This window comes from Trifolium pratense, linkage group LG5, assembly GCF_020283565.1.
Source record: "Trifolium pratense cultivar HEN17-A07 linkage group LG5, ARS_RC_1.1, whole genome shotgun sequence".
Classification (NCBI taxonomy): domain Eukaryota; kingdom Viridiplantae; phylum Streptophyta; class Magnoliopsida; order Fabales; family Fabaceae; genus Trifolium; species Trifolium pratense.
In genome coordinates this window covers 5,732,127-5,750,140 of record NC_060063.1, presented here as the reverse complement: position 1 = coordinate 5,750,140, position 18,014 = coordinate 5,732,127, and positions in this window count along the sequence as shown.

The window sequence follows — 18,014 nt, the reverse complement described above, 5'->3', positions numbered from 1 at the left end:
GCTGGAACCCAAAAATACACACTTGTAGCCTTTGAGGCAACCAAATGGTTTCAGAGTCGTGTAGTCGGGTTCTTTATTGAACAATAGTGAATAAGGACTTTTATTTGGATTTATGGAAGAAGGCAATCTATTTATAAGATAGATAGCAGTAGATCGAAGGCTTCCCACCAGTATGACAGTGGCATTTGTTGTCGCGGATGGCTGAAAATAATTAACCGGAGGCGTGTAATCACTGAACTAAGGAATTATCCGCAAATATTGCGCAACTCCCCCAGAATACAACCGGTTCTTCTCGACGATTTAAAAAGTAACAGGTGCAGTTTGCCAAACTGACACGCTTCACAAAATGTAAATCGATCACTAGGTGATGTCTTTACATTGCAATCTTTCAACACCTTCTCTAATACTTTATTGTTGGGATGTCCAAGTTTCCTATGCCAGCAGCTTTCTTTAAGAGACAAGTAGACACAAGGATCTTTATTGTTTGAAGATTCTTTATTAGTTGAGAGTTGATATAGGCCATCCTTAAGCCTCCCCTTTAGAAGTGCCTTCCCTGTTACTTTTTCCTTCACATAACAACAATTTTCATCAAAATATGTCAGTGTTACTAATAAATTCTTATTCTTATACTCAGTACATAACATGTTTACTAATTATTTCTAATTACCACCCATTTCAATTTCTCACATCTATTAATTAAAATCAATTCATCGTTACTATTTATTTTATTTTTTTAATCAAAGTAGTTACTGATTTCTTTTTTCTTTTTTTTAAGCAATCGTTACTAATTTCTATTACTCCATATTTTTCTATTTTTATTAACTCTCAAATGATATTATAAACAAGAAATTGAGCATAAAGAAGAATAAAAAGTCTTTATCTTGTTAATGGAATGTAATACAGTAGATGAAGAAGATCGGAAAAAAGCAAAAACTAGATATTGAAAAGGGAGATCACAAATTAGAATAGAGATGATACAATAAGAGATGTGAAATACGTATTAGGAAAGATATGATTTAATTTTTTCTATTTTTAATATTAGGTTGATGTGTCTAAAAGAATAATTTTAATTGGTTGATGGTGTAAAGCGACTTTACACTGTCAGAGTATTCTAATTAAACTCTATATTAATACAAAACTTAATTTTTTTGTGATTTTTAGGGAGATTTATATTTATATTTATATTCATATATTAGTATTAATATAAAGGTGTAGTTTTTTATTTATTTTTAATTTAGACGAGACATGTATTTATACTAGTATCTTAATACAAGATTTTTTTTTTTGTAATTTAGATGGGCTTATACTAATAAATTTTTTTTGTAATATTTATACTAGTATCTTTATTATTTATTATCTATGTACTCCCTTCGGACACATTTATAAGAAAATTTGATTTTTTTTGGTACTTTGAAAAATGGATATATGTGGTCTATAGAGCACATACATCAGACCACATACATTCATTTTTCAATGTACCAAAAAAATCAAATTTTCTTATAAATGTGTCCGGAGGGAGTATAAGGATCTCATTATCTATTAAAAAAAAACTCATTACGAATAATGAATTGTATTCCTCAGATTTTTCTCAATGTTTAAATTGACTCATATTGCAACATCATCCAAAAAATACTAAAATTAAGTAAGAAAAAGTAAATAAATGATAAATGACGGTGATTTACTTTGACCAAAATTAAGTATACATTTATTATTTATTATTTATGTACTCTCTCCGGACACATTTATAAGAAAATTTGCCTTTTTTGGTACATTGAAAAATGGATGTATGACCACATACATAGACCACATACATCCATTTTTCAATATACCAAAAAAATCAAATTTTCTTATAAATGTGTCTGGAGGGAGTATAAGGATCTCATTATCTATTAAAAAAAAACTCATTACGAACAAGAATTAGTCCAAGTGTTAAGAGTCTTAGTCCTGTTAAGCATGTGATCACGAGTTCGATTCCTGACTTATGCGTATGGAAAAAATTCATTTGGAGGGGAGAACTCACCTTATATACCCCACAAGTTCCCCAACGAAGATTAGTCATCACTAACGACGATAGAAACTTTATACCAATATCATGGTAACAAAAAAATAATTCATTATTTGTGAACCGTGGTAGATAATATTGGTGGTTAAAAATATCTAGAGACCAAAATGGCATATAATCAACCAATTATTTATTAAGCTTTTTAAACTTTGTATTTCTCAGATTTTTCTCAATGTTTAAATTGACTCATATTGCAACATCATCCAAGAAATACTAAAAACTATGAAACTACTAATGCAACAAAAAATTTGTTATAATAAGAATAATTTGTGAAACTTGTTCGACAATAGCAGCATATTTTGGAAGCGAAGAGGTATCATGAAAAGGAGGGTCAGTTGGTGAATCTCCTGAAAGGCATCCATCAACATCGGTCAAGATACCGCTCGCATGCACGTTTACACCACCATAATCTCCTTTCTTCAAGAGTTGTTGAGCTTCCACAATCTCGCCAAGAGCTCCTTCATCCATTCCAAAATGATCCAAACAATTTTTGTAATGGCTTAATGCCTTGGGATTGCCGCCACTTTTTGCAATTAGGGTTTTGATTAGATTAATTGTCTTGGAGACATCAGTACGAGCCACACCAATTGTGTATGATGCAAGACTAACTAGGTCTCCGCCTGCGCCACCCGCCTTTGATTTGAGAAGAGTTATACAAAAAGAGTAGTTTTTGGCTTTCTTGCAAATGGTTTCCACATCCACAACTTTGGTTGGAGAAGAGGATGCAACACATAAAAGAAACAAAACTATAAAAGACATGAAACGAACCATATTCTTTAATTTTTTTCAATTCTCCTATTGTAATGTATTGATTTCCTTTGCTTCACTCCTCAAAGGCTCTATATAGTTCTCATCAAAAGGAAAATGTCAAAAATCATTAATTAAAGAGAAAAGCATGGAGACTTTGCTTGCGCGATAGCTAAAAAAAAGTCAGAATTAATATTCTTTTTCTTTCCTTCTATTATCATAAAAAAGACATTAAATACATTAAAGTCAAATTGACCATCCATAAATGTGTCCTTTGTTTATCATCCAATGATATTTTGACTAAAAATTTGCATGTTAGCTTTTTCCTAAATATAAAAAATGTTTTGCGTAAAAGAAAATATAAAAAATATTTTTAATGTTAAAAAAATATCACGTCATCAATTTCCGGTCAAAATGTCAACAAAAGATTAGCAAATGTAAAATGAGATAAACTTGAGGAATAAAAAAAGTCAAAATTGAGCAATTGTGAAATTTAAAGTGTTCAATTCAGCTATTGAAATTTGGGGAGACCAAAATCAATCAAAAGCAATTATAAAACTTATGTGGTCAAAAAATGGATTTATGACAAAAATAAATAACATTTTGAGGAGTTTTTAAAGAACCATAATTGAAAAAATAATAACATTAACAATTAATCATTGAATTTGACAGTTTCAACTTTCAATATGTCTGATTTATTTCTACATGTAATGCTTTTTTTGGTTTTAACTTTGAAATTATTTTTTATTTTTATTTTTTACTTAAAAACAACAGTATTCATTCATTCAAATTCAAAAGGAAAATATCAATCAAAATTATTACATGTACATAATGTCGCTGAAAACTAATGGATGAGTCTGCGAACAGACTCACAACATCCGAGTTAATAGCATAAAACGGCCTAATGTATATGACAAAGCCTACAATTGATTTGACAAAGTTCAGATGTTTGAAATAGTCATGCATCCAGATCTGCAACGTTGACGGCGCTAAAGTCATTGAATCTGCACTGAATTTGGATCGAAGCAAACGTGCATATATGAACAAAAACAAACACCGTACTAAGATGGAAAATTAAAACAAACACCGTACTAAGACGGAACAAAACCAAAACTCCGCACTAAGACGAGATTCAAGTAACACAAAATGAAAAAAAGCCGCGAAGAAGAAGACTCGAACAAAACCTAAAAATATGTGAATATCACTTATTTGAATAAAAAGAAATAAAAAAATATCAAGAGGGGTGATTCCGAAAATGGACATTTATGGCCCCGTTTGGATTAGCTTATTTTTGAGCTTATGCAAACAACTTATGCAATATAAATTAGGTTTTATGCTATTTTATAAGTTCACACTAGTGAAAATTGTATTTTTATAAGCTATTTTATCATAAACTACCTTGATAAACTTATAATAATACATAAAAATTGCATAAACTGTTTGCATAAATTCAAAAATAAGCCAATCCAAACATGGTCTATCTCTAGTTGCTAGATAATATAGTTGGCCAAAGCCAGTTAGATATATAATAAAAAACACTGTCAAATCGTAATATCATTGCATCGTTTTTTTTTTCCTTCAAATTAATATCATTGCATCGTTAATTGAGTGAGACATCAACAATTAACATAATGGATTCCTCATTGAATCAAAAATATATTTTTTTTATTAATGTATATGAAATGGTTATTTAATCAAAAGCTTTATTTGGAAATACCTTGTATTTATTTTTACATGGTGTGTATACCAAAATCTTCATAATCAGGAAAGGGCAAGAAAATGGAACTTCAGGTTAAACTAATTTTATTTTTCTGGCAAAGTAACAATGGAACAAGAAAAGCTACATGTTAGAGAAGAAGATTATAGAAGCTTGATTTAATGGAGGGAGTGTTGAACAGTTGAACTTAATTAGATCATAATGGTTGGAACTTAGAAGATTATAGAAGCATATGCTTTGCTAAGAACTTTTTATGATGAGAGAGAAAGTAGAGAGAGATGCTCTGCCTAGGGCAAGTGGAGCTGTGCGTTTGCCGGAGTTTGAAACTGAACGGAGAGATGGCTATGTCAACCACTTGAATCAGGAGACTACCTCCTTTTTCTTCACAAATATCCCGGATGACTTCAAGGTGATGGATTTATGTGCTGAGTTTGCGAAGCATGGTAGAGTTGCAGAAGTGTATATCCCGCAGAAAAGGGATAGGCGAGGGAATAGGTTTGGGTTCGTGAAGTTTAAGGAAGTCAAGGGTGTGGAAGCGCTGAGTAAGAGGCTTGAGGATGTGTGGCTGGGTACATTCAAGATTTGAACAAATTTGCCCCGGTTTGTAGAAACAAGTCCAAAAGCCGGTCTTCTCTTCAAGATAAGCGTGGCCCAAAGTCTGTTTTCTGGAGGTAATCGTGTTAGTGCTTCAAATTCTTCAAGGCAAAGCTTCTAGGTGAATCTTCAAAGGAAGGTATCAATGATGCAGTGGTGGTGGAAGCTGACGTTGTCCTGGATTTTTTACATGTTTTGGAAGGGAGTTATGTTGGACCTTTGGGTATTAGTGTCAATATTCAAGCAGTGCAATCGAAACTGTATTTGTCGGGGCTGCATTCAGTGAGGGTGGTGACTATCGGAGGTGGTTTGGTGCTTCTTTTTCGTAACTCAGGGGATGAGCTCGGCAATCTTGTGTGTCACAAGGGGTGGCGGGGAGGGATTCTGACGGATATTAAAAGATGGACTCTGAACATTGTAGCAACTAAGAGAGTGGTGTGGGTGAGCTTGTATGGAGTCCCACTCCAATCTTGAGGTGAGTAAACTTTTCGTTCCATAGCATATCGTTGTGGTAAGTTCATGGAGCTTGACGATGTGACGCGCAATAGGCTCTGTTTTGATGTCACTCGAATGAAGGTGGAAGTGCCTATGTGTGAGCGTGTGGATTTCTCTCTCAAGCTGGTGGTGCAAGGTGCTGTGTATTTAGTACGTGTGGTGGAGGAAGGCGGTGGGTGGTATCACGAAGAGAGAGAAATGAGATGAAAATCATTATTTCATTAATGTGGAATAAGTACAATGACAATATATATACAATAGCTAAGGTCTATACTAACTAAGGAGTATAAGCAAGCATATGAGTATGTACACTAGTGACCTAAGTAGCACTTGTAGTAGATGTATCTTTAGTGTGTATATGCTCCAATGCCCTCCCACAAGTTGGAGCTTGGTAGATATTAACCATGCCCAACTTGGCTAACAAAAGATCAAATGGCTGAGGCAGAAGGGACTTGGTGAAGAAGTCTGCAACTTGATCCTTGGAGGACACAGGCAGGAGCTTCATGAGGCCTACAAGAAGCTTTTCACGCACAATATGGAAGTCAATATCAAGGTGTTTTGTGCGTTCATGGAAGACAGGATTAGCAGCAATATGGAGTACACTCTGGTTGTCACAATAAAGAACATGAAGTTTGGAACAAGTGACATGAAGATCATTGAGCAAGTAGACAAGCCACTGGAGCTCACAAGTTGCAGCAGCAAGAGCACGGTACTCTGCTTCATATGAGGAGCGTGCAACAGTAACTTGCTTCTTAGTGCGCCAAGAAATTAAAGATTGGCCTAGGAAGAAACATTGGCTAGATATAGAACGCCTGGTATCCTTACAACCAGCCCAATCAGCATCAGAGAAGCCCAAAATCTGAAGTGGAGAATTACGTGGGAAGAATAAACCACGACCAGGACATTGCTTGAGATACTTGAGAACACGGATTGCCGCATTGTAATGTGTATGAGTGGGCTTGGACAAGAATTGACTCAATTGTTGAGTAATGAAAGTGATGTCAGGACGAGTAGTATTAAGATACAGTAAACGACCAACTAATCGTCTATATGCAGGAATATCTTCAAATGGAGCAGTGCTATCATCATGAAGCTTAATGGAAGCATCAGAAGGGGTAGACACTGGTTTTGTTCCAAGAAGACCAGAATCAGTGAGCAAATCAAGGCAATACTTCCTCTGACATAAAGAAATGCCCTTGGCGGAATGTGCAACTTCAAGGCCTAAGAAATATTTCAATTTGCCTAAATCTTTAATTTTGAAAGCAGTGTGAAGAAGATTTTTCACATAAGTAAATTCTGCCATATAGTTACCAGCAATGATGACATCATCTACATATACTAGCAACAATGTGAAATGGGAAGCATCATGCTTAGTAAATAATGAGTGATCTGAATGAGCTTGTCTATAACCATGTGCAAGTAGAAGAGAGGTTAGCTTAGCATACCACTGTCTACTAGCCTGATTAAGACCATAGAGGGACTTAACCAATTTACAAGCTTTATTAGGATCATTGGTAATACCAGGTGGAGGAGTCATGTACACATCTTCTTGAAGATCTCCATGAAGAAAGGCATTATTCACGTCCAATTGGTGAAGGAACCAATTGTGTATAGATGCCAAGGCAATGACCATTCTTACTGTAGTGAGCTTGGCTACAGGGGAGAATATATCAAAATAATCCAACCCTTCAATTGGGTTAAAGCCTTTAGCTACCAGTCTGGCCTTATATCTCTCCACAGTACCATCAGCATGATGCTTAACTTTGTACACCCATCTACAGCCAATGGGCTTCACATGATGTGGTAAGTCAACAAGAATCCAAGTACCAGTTGTCTCAAGAGCTTGTAATTCAACTTGCATAGCTTGTTTACAACAATCAAATTTGAGAGACAAAGCATAAAAACAATGAGGGTTAGACAAATTTTGATAAGAAATAAAATGGGACATAGGGTAAGCAATACCTGAAGATTTCATGGATGAGTGATCTAAAGCATTACAGACATAGTCTTTTAGATAAGGAGGAATGTGTTTAGGTCTAGTAGAATATCGAGAAGGATGAATAACAGTGGGCAAAGGTGGAGAAAGAGGTGTGGACAAGGTAATATCAGTAGAAGAAATACCAGAAGAAGGAGTTAAGATATCATTGGAGGTAGGGATAGGTGTATCAGACACAGGATGGGAAGAGAAATAGTCCCAATTGGAAGTGAAAACAGAAGGGGAGCTGGGATAAGGAAGGACGTGTTCATGGAAAGTAACATGTCGGGAAATAAAAATTTCTCTAGTGGATAAATCATAAAGGACATAGCCTTTGTAACCTGACTTATAACCCAAAAAAATAGACTTTCTAGCTCTGGAATCAAGTTTGGTTCTATGAGATGTGAGAGAAGTGGCATAACATAAGGAACCAAAAACTTTGAATAACGATGCATCAGGTATGGAATTATGAAATATTTGGTAGGGTGATTTGTTATGTAAGGTAGGTGTGGTTGTTCTATTGATAAGAAATGTAGCATACAAAACTGCGTAGGACCAAAAGGTTTTAGGTAATTTGGATTGAAAAAGAAGGGCACGACCTACATTAAGTAAGTGCTGGTGTTTTCTCTCAACCCTCCCATTTTGCTGAGGTGTTTCAACACAAGATTTTTGGTGCAAAATACCATGGGAGGCATAAAAGGAATCAAGTAAAAATTCTGGTCCATTGTCACTTCTGATAGTCTTAGGGGTGAGTTTGTACTGATTATGAATGGAAGTGTTAAAATGTTTAACATGAATAGAGACCTCAGCTTTGGATTTTAACAAAATTATCTAAGTATATCTGCTATAATCATCAACTATAGTAAAAAAATATCTGTGATTATGAACAGAGGCAATAGACAAAGGACCCCAAATGTCAAAATGTAACAATTCAAACATAGAAGTGGAAGTGGAATTACTAATAGGAAAGGCAAGTTTCTTTTGTTTTGCATAATGACAAATGTCACAAGCAGCCTTATTATCATTAGTAATAGCATGATACAATTGATTCATATGTGAAAGTCTCCTATGAGACAAATGACCTAGTCTAAAATGCCACAAGGCATGAGAAGGTATAGTAGAAGTAGCACTTATAGTGCTATCATTACAAACTGAATTGACACATTTATTTGCAGGAAAGGAAACTAAGGTAGGTAGAGTAGGGTAGGATCCATTGATCATCAATCTAAAAAGGCCATCTGCTTGATCACTCAAACCAATCATCTTCTTGGAACTCAAGTCCTGTATAACACATTGTTGAGAAGAAAAAAGAACAGAACGAGCAAGATTATCACATAATTTGGAAACAGAAATTAGATTAAGTCTAAAATATGAAGAATAAAGCACATTTGTGAGATATAATTGTGATGTAAAATGAACATTTCCAGCATATTTGACAATAACAGAGTTACCATTAGGTAAATTGACATGTATGGGTTTTATTTTATAAAAGGAACTGAACCAATGTAATGAAGAACATATATGATCATTTGCACCAGAATCTATAAGCCAAAAGTTTTCATTAGATTGAACAGAGCAAGATACAATACTGAATGTAAAAGGTGAGTGAATACCTGTTTCAGGTGTAGGAGTGGTATGAATGTGGTTTGAGCTAGGGCCAACAGTAGGAGTAGCTGAGGGAACCAAATTAGCTTGTTGAAGCAAGCTCACAAGATGATCATACTTCTCTTGAGTAATACCAGTACCAGAACTTGAGGTTACCAAATCAGTGTTACCATTAGCAGCAGTGAGATCAACACTATCAGAGTTCACCAAATTCACACTAGTGTTAGATCTAAGGTTTGGATTGCCATGTTTCTTATAGCACCAATCAATTGTGTGTCCATTCCTATCACAAAAGGTGCAATGTCTTGTATCACCTTTACCTTTTCCAGAGTGCATAGGTGATTTACCACGATTGAATTGCTTTCTAGCATCAGAGGCATTCACAAGGACATTACTATCATTATAGTTAGGAATTACAGGATTGATCAAAGCATGATAGCTTTCTTCTTGCACTACCAGAGAATAAACTTTGTTGATAGTAGGTGTAACGACCCAATTTTCAAATTATTAATTTTAATGTGTTAAAATATTTTATTTAACGTGGCATTTTAATTAAGTTAATAACTAGGGTTATTTATCGAGTACTTTAGTTATTAAGCGAATAGTGAGAGTTATCGTGTTATTGGGCCAAGCCAATTGGGCTTGAGGCCCAATGGGCCTTGTGAGTGTGTGTAGCGCCCTTATGGCCATGAGGGGGGAGAAGAGAACATTTCATTTTTCTCATAAGTCTTGTGTTCTTGAGAGAAGAGAGGAGAGTTTGTGGAGCTAGGGCGAAGGGAGAGCTTGGAGAAGGGATTCGAGGAGCAATCTTCGTGAGTTCGTCGATCCAAGGTAAGAGAGTAGATTTCATATTCGTGGGTGACTCGAGGAAGGGGAGAATGTCGATTTCTCCTCACCCGAACTTCCTCCACCCCATTTTCGTTTTAGTTGTGAATGGATTTTCTTTATGGAAATCGATTCTAAGGTTCATAACATGTTTAACATGCTCTTATCATGATGTATGAACGAATTTATTGGATAAAAACGATGTTTATGAAAGATTAAACTCAAGAACTTTGTGTTTCTTGAGTGTTTTGAGTAAAAGTGATAAATCCTTACTTTTTCGTAGTAAAAATGGTAGATCGGTGAAATGAACCGTCCTTTTGTGTTTAGATATGCTTGTTATGCTTGAATATGAACTTATTTGGGGTTTATAACATGAAAAATGGGATTTTTGGGCGTTTTTGTGTAGAAAACGCATGTTTTTCCGCCTCAGGCACCATAATTTCCGCCTGAAACGGCAGATCAGTGAGCAGCCAACCTTTCAGAAGTTTTTCCGCCTCAGGCGTAAATATTTCCGCCTCAGGCGTAAACTTCCGCCTCAAACGTAAAAATTTCCGCCCCAGGCGGAAATACTGCAGTTTTCACCAATTTTTCATCTGCTGTCTTCCTTTGCATGTATTTTCAATCAGTGGCTTATTCTTACATGATTGTTGATGATTGTTGATGCTTGTTGATGAAGAATGATGTGTTGATGAATTGTTGATTATATTTGTGAATTATAATTGTTGTTGATTGTTGATGATGTTTGTTTAAATATCAGAGAAGTATATTAAGGTGTTAATCAACTTAATAAAGAAGGATATTAGAATTATGTTATTCTAATAAAGAAGTATATCGAATTATGTTATTTGATAAAGACGGATATTAAGGTATTGATTATCTTAATAAAGACGGACGTTGGATAGTGTTCCACGTTATTGTTGATGGGCTATATGCCATAATTGTTGGTGGATATATTCATGAGTTTTAAGTGCATGCATCATGAATATTTAGGGATATTGGCTTGTCCAATAAAGAAGGATATCGAACTATATTTGTTTGATAAAGAAGGATATCGGAGGTGAAATACCCTGATAAAGACGATGGTACCACATGCATTAGAGGTGTCTAGAGGACATAACATGAATGTGAAACATTAGATTGCATTAGGGATTTTGTGTGAATTTTATGATAAATGATGTTTGACACATACTTGGTAAATGTTGATTGTTAATCCGTATGTGAGGAGCAGAGTCCGTCATGACTATAAAATGAACAACGCAGGGTCCGTCATGACCATAATCTGAACAATGTATTTGTTGATGTTTTGGTATTGTCCGAGACGACGTGAAACTATATGTTTGGTGTATTTTGTGGATGATTGATTAGGTGATAAATGAAGTATATGCATGATATATGAATATGCATGAATGATGGTGATGTATATGTATAATGTATGATTATGCATGTTTTTATGAAGAAGTGTTTAAGTACCATTTACTTACACTTGTATATTTTGAGTATGTTATCTAACTCTCTTTTATGTGTTATGTGCTGGACCGTTGGGGGTCCAGATTTACAGGTTTTGTGGTATTCGATGTCGAGTCGTCGGTGAAGCTCTGCTCTGATTGTGACACGGGAAAAAGGGGTTTTATATGTATATAGAGTCTCCTTATCTAGGTTGTTTTGTATAGCTAATAAATACATTAGTTGATTTAACATTTGTATAAACAAGTATTTTTACTAATTAACTACATTAGTATTATTTTGGTAGAGGAGTGTAATACTCGAACCGATATTCAATAAATTAAATGTGATTTTCCGTTGCGTATTTTGAAAAAGATTTTACTAAGGTAGAAATATATAAATAATGGGTTTGGGTGTTACAATTGGTATCAGAGCCCCGTTGTCTTCGGACTGTGTGGGTTATGTGTCGATCAGAGCAGGTCTGTGCAGTCAGACCGAGTGAGTGTTGTGTGTCAGTCGTGTTTGTCTAACAATATTGTTGTGTTTGTTTTGTGAAATCATTCATGTTGTTTATTTAGGAACTATGAGTGATGTGAATTGGATTAAATTATTCGTTCTTTTTGTGAGTAATGGTGTGAGTGCTATACTCCTATGTTTATAATAGTTGTATATGCGTAGAGTTTAACCTTTTTGTAGTTTAAACTTGATGGATTGATGCTTATTGCTAAATTGTTGATGATCCGGCATGATGTAAAACTGCATGTGAAGATCCGGCATGATATAAAACTGCATGTGGTAATGATTTGAAATAATTTTAAAAACTAATATTATTTCTTGAAGATTTTGGTGAAAATATAGAGTTATTTTCTTTTGGGTAAGTGGAAATTAATTTTCAAAATGGTGAGAAGAGTAGGATATTAATGTGTCCTGGTATGTGTTTGTTATATGTTTGTTTATAACATGTGCTAGATGATTACTAGGCATTTGAATTGCTATGCGTTTTATGAGTAAAAACATGAAGATCTCATAATTCTATGTTGTAATTGTGATGCATGATTCTAATTTGTACTTTCAAGTATATAATGATGTTCTATGCTTGATGTTTTGGATTTTGTGGATTAGTGAGTCGAGAAAACGAGAGTTTAGTGAGCGTAAGTTCAAAACCGTAGCAGAGCACCCAGATTTTTGGATGTGCTCGCTAGGCGAAGAATGAACCTCGCTGAGTCTCGCTAAGTCTTGCTAAGCCCTGTGAATGTTTTTGACTTGTCTCGCCGGGAGCTCGCTAGCTTTTGCTAAGCGAGGGAGCCAGACAAGAAATTTATTTTGTTGACGTCTTGTTCTGAGTTGATTGAATGTGAGTATGAATTATTGCTATGCAATGTTCATTTTTTTTATGTTGTTTTGATTTCCTAACTTTGAGAAGTGAGGGAAGTATAGGTTACTTGGATGCTTGCATGATTTGTGTTAGTGTTTAGGTATTGTGGGTTAGGTTTTGTCCCTTGTATGCGACATGCGTATAAACGATGTCGATACTAGTTTCTTCTTAGGAAGAATATGTTTAGAGACGATAGAACCGTTAGGTGTGAGCACCGGAAGTTCTAGTGGAAGAGTGTAGGTGGGTTTGAGATAAGTGGGGGAGAAGGTTATATCCCTCCGAGATGTTTCGATCGTGAGAAGATGAGATGAGTAGAGATGTTCTTGAAGCGGAATATTCAGGAATTGGCGACGTGGTTCGAAGTGGAATGAATGGGCGCAACAAGTTGTGAGAAACTATTAGAAGAGGAGTTGTCGGACCAAGTGTTTCGCCGTGAGGCGTTAGTGAGATTGGTTAAGTGAGATGAAGAGTATTCAGAACGGTTGGAGATCGTGTGTTGCACTAAATGTATGGAGGCGTGTTTTGTGGACCAAAGTTGAAGTACATGTTTGATCGAAAGGAGTCGAATATGAGGAAGAGGGAGTGATTAGGATTCTTGAGAGGTGATGATTTTGAAGTAAGTTGTCATCCAAGGGGATCGGATGTTGTACCGGATGTTGGAGTAAGAAGTTTTACGTGAGTCGTGCATATGGTAGTATGTTGAATTGGTTGAACAAGTCGGAGTTCTAAGCCTAGTGTGCGAGGTGATTTCTAGAAGAGGTTTGAGAAACTTAGAGAAAGAGATGTGAAGATTAGTGAACTGTTGGTGTTAATTAATTGATGAAGGGAAGTAGGTTTTAAAGTAGATGAGAATGGAATTGAGAAATATCATAATAGGATTGGTATGTTTGTTGAATCGTTGGAAGTGAGGATTGTATGAGTAGTCGAGTGTATTCGAAGATGGAAGTAGGATAACAATTCGAAAGATTTTGTGAGAGGCTTGCCGAAGAAAGGGTAATTGGATTTGGATAATGACCGGGCAATTTGTGTCGAAGTTGAATGAGATCCTAGAAGTGGAGATGAAGCTAAATGAGAGGTATCATTTTGAATGATGAAGAATAAGAAAGTTAGCCGTTGGAGAACGTGTTGAGAATGAGTAGTATGAGGTCATGTTGGAAGTGACTTGTGTTAGGTGAGAGTTTGCGAAAAGGATTACCGCACATATGAGTAGATGTTGTGTTTGAGCACATATAGTAAGGAGTTGAAGGTGATGCCTAAGGTAAGTGTCAGAGAGCATTTGGTGGTGCCCAAAAGATAAGAGTGAGTAAGTATTTGCTAAGGAATTTGGATTCATGGAATGGAAGAGTCGGTGGAGACTAGTGTTGTTAGATGCATCGTGGATGTTGATGAGGTATGGTCACAATCGGTGACAGTGAAGTAGAGGATTTTAAATTGTTTCATCATGGATGATGGGACGGTAGTGATTTGGTGAATAAGAAACCGATGGGTGAATAAACAGAGAAGAGTATGCTTGTTGCAATGCAAGATGATGAGGAACATCGATAGATGGATTGTGGGCGAATTGAAAATGTCGTTTTAGAATCAACGAAATAGAAATTATGATTGTTTGGAGAACCAATTTTTAGGCAGTGGCCTAATTTTGAAGTAGTGAATTATTAAAAGATTAAGGAGAAGTGGTATTGGAAAATGTTTGCGTTAAGGAATGCAAATGTTGGATGAGAGATTACTCGGGAACGGAATAGTCGTATTGGATTCGACTCAATGATTGGAGATATGTGAGAAAAGGAATTTGACGGTTAGAGACGGTAGTTTTTAGCATGTGTCAATGAAGTTTGAGAATGTTGGTCATCAAGTGATTGTTGGAATTGAAATATCGAGTGATAAGTTGGAATAAGATTCGAATATGAATAAGTGATGTAACACGGTTAAGTGATTCATGAGGGAATCAGAGAATTATGGAGTTGTGGAAGTATTCCACGGAAGTATCTTTCGGAGAGTTCGATTGGTTATACCTGTTTTGGGGTAGAGTTGTGAGTACCGTAGAATGTGAGTCTATGGATGTTTCGTACGAAGTGGATGTTTTAGCGGTTTGATAAGAATGGTTTGTGCCGATATCATGATTGTTGAATATTTATCGACAAATTGAGGAACTGGCCGTCCTTGATCTCTTGTTGATAAATAGACAAAAATTCTGTTGGATGGGATAAATTAATTTTGTCAAACTTGGTAAGGTGCAGTGTTTGAACGTTTCATTGGAGGGTCGGATACAGGAGTTATCCGGAGTTGTTTTAGTAGCGTAATTTTCGAGGGCGAAAATCCTTTAAGTAGGGGAGAGTTGTAACGACCCAATTTTCAAATTATTAATTTTAATGTGTTAAAATATTTTATTTAACGTGGCATTTTAATTAAGTTAATAACTAGGGTTATTTATCGAGTACTTTAGTTATTAAGCGAATAGTGAGAGTTATCGTGTTATTGGGCCAAGCCAATTGGGCTTGAGGCCCAATGGGCCTTGTGAGTGTGTGTAGCGCCCTTATGGCCATGAGGGGGGAGAAGAGAACATTTCATTTTTCTCATAAGTCTTGTGTTCTTGAGAGAAGAGAGGAGAGTTTGTGGAGCTAGGGCGAAGGGAGAGCTTGGAGAAGGGATTCGAGGAGCAATCTTCGTGAGTTCGTCGATCCAAGGTAAGAGAGTAGATTTCATATTCGTGGGTGACTCGAGGAAGGGGAGAATGTCGATTTCTCCTCACCCGAACTTCCTCCACCCCCTTTTCGTTTTAGTTGTGAATGGATTTTCTTTATGGAAATCGATTCTAAGGTTCATAACATGTTTAACATGCTCTTATCATGATGTATGAACGAAGTTATTGGATAAAAACGATGTTTATGAAAGATTAAACTCAAGAACTTTGTGTTCTTGAGTGTTTTGAGTAAAAGTGATAAATCCTTACTTTTTCGTAGTAAAAATGGTAGATCGGTGAAATGAACCGTCCTTTTGTGTTTAGATATGCTTGTTATGCTTGAATATGAACTTATTTGGGGTTTATAACATGAAAAATGGGATTTTTGGGCGTTTTTGTGTAGAAAACGCATGTTTTTCCGCCTCAGGCACCATAATTTCCGCCTGAAACGGCAGATCAGTGAGCAGCCAACCTTTCAGAAGTTTTTCCGCCTCAGGCGTAAATATTTCCGCCTCAGGCGTAAACTTCCGCCTCAAACGTAAAAATTTCCGCCCCAGGCGGAAATACTGCAGTTTTCACCAATTTTTCATCTGCTGTCTTCCTTTGCATGTATTTTCAATCAGTGGCTTATTCTTACATGATTGTTGATGATTGTTGATGCTTGTTGATGAAGAATGATGTGTTGATGAATTGTTGATTATATTTGTGAATTATAATTGTTGTTGATTGTTGATGATGTTTGTTTAAATATCAGAGAAGTATATTAAGGTGTTAATCAACTTAATAAAGAAGGATATTAGAATTATGTTATTCTAATAAAGAAGTATATCGAATTATGTTATTTGATAAAGACGGATATTAAGGTATTGATTATCTTAATAAAGACGGACGTTGGATAGTGTTCCACGTTATTGTTGATGGGCTATATGCCATAATTGTTGGTGGATATATTCATGAGTTTTAAGTGCATGCATCATGAATATTTAGGGATATTGGCTTGTCCAATAAAGAAGGATATCGAACTATATTTGTTTGATAAAGAAGGATATCGGAGGTGAAATACCCTGATAAAGACGATGGTACCACATGCATTAGAGGTGTCTAGAGGACATAACATGAATGTGAAACATTAGATTGCATTAGGGATTTTGTGTGAATTTTATGATAAATGATGTTTGACACATACTTGGTAAATGTTGATTGTTAATCCGTATGTGAGGAGCAGAGTCCGTCATGACTATAAAATGAACAACGCAGGGTCCGTCATGACCATAATCTGAACAATGTATTTGTTGATGTTTTGGTATTGTCCGAGACGACGTGAAACTATATGTTTGGTGTATTTTGTGGATGATTGATTAGGTGATAAATGAAGTATATGCATGATATATGAATATGCATGAATGATGGTGATGTATATGTATAATGTATGATTATGCATGTTTTTATGAAGAAGTGTTTAAGTACCATTTACTTACACTTGTATATTTTGAGTATGTTATCTAACTCTCTTTTATGTGTTATGTGCTGGACCGTTGGGGGTCCAGATTTACAGGTTTTGTGGTATTCGATGTCGAGTCGTCGGTGAAGCTCTGCTCTGATTGTGACACGGGAAAAAGGGGTTTTATATGTATATAGAGTCTCCTTATCTAGGTTGTTTTGTATAGCTAATAAATACATTAGTTGATTTAACATTTGTATAAACAAGTATTTTTACTAATTAACTACATTAGTATTATTTTGGTAGAGGAGTGTAATACTCGAACCGATATTCAATAAATTAAATGTGATTTTCCGTTGCGTATTTTGAAAAAGATTTTACTAAGGTAGAAATATATAAATAATGGGTTTGGGTGTTACAGTAGGCAAGGGATCCATCAACAAGACTTAAGTCTTAACAACAGAAAAATTATCATTCAAGCTAGTGAGAAATTGAATGATCTGGTCCTCCAAACGATAGGCGCGTGCCGCGCGCATAGCATCGCAACGGCATTGATGCACACAAGTACAGTGAGGTATGGGACGATGGGAATTCAATTCCTCCCAAAGAGCTCGCATATCAGTATAGTAATCAAGAACAGGACGATTACCTTGCTTAAGAGTGTGGAGAGCAGAACACAAAGAAACAATGCGAATACGATCAGCCTTAGCAAAGCGTTCTTAAAGATCCTCCCAAACATCAATGGCGTTTTCATGAAAGATGAGAGTCTGAGCAATAGACGCAGAAACTGAGTTGATGATCCACAAGTGAACAAGGTGATTACATCGTTCCCAAGCAGAGCGGTTCAGATCCAAAACATCGGGAATCGGAGTCGCACGATCAAGAAGAACGAGCTTGTTCTTGGCACCTAAAGCACGACGCATAGATCGACTCCATGCGAGGTAGTTGCCACCAGTGAGTTGAGGAGTAATAGTCACCGAATTAGGTCCTTCACTCGGATGAACATAGAGAAACGAATCGGCGTTGTTCGGTGGAATTGGAGCCGGAGCAGGGGC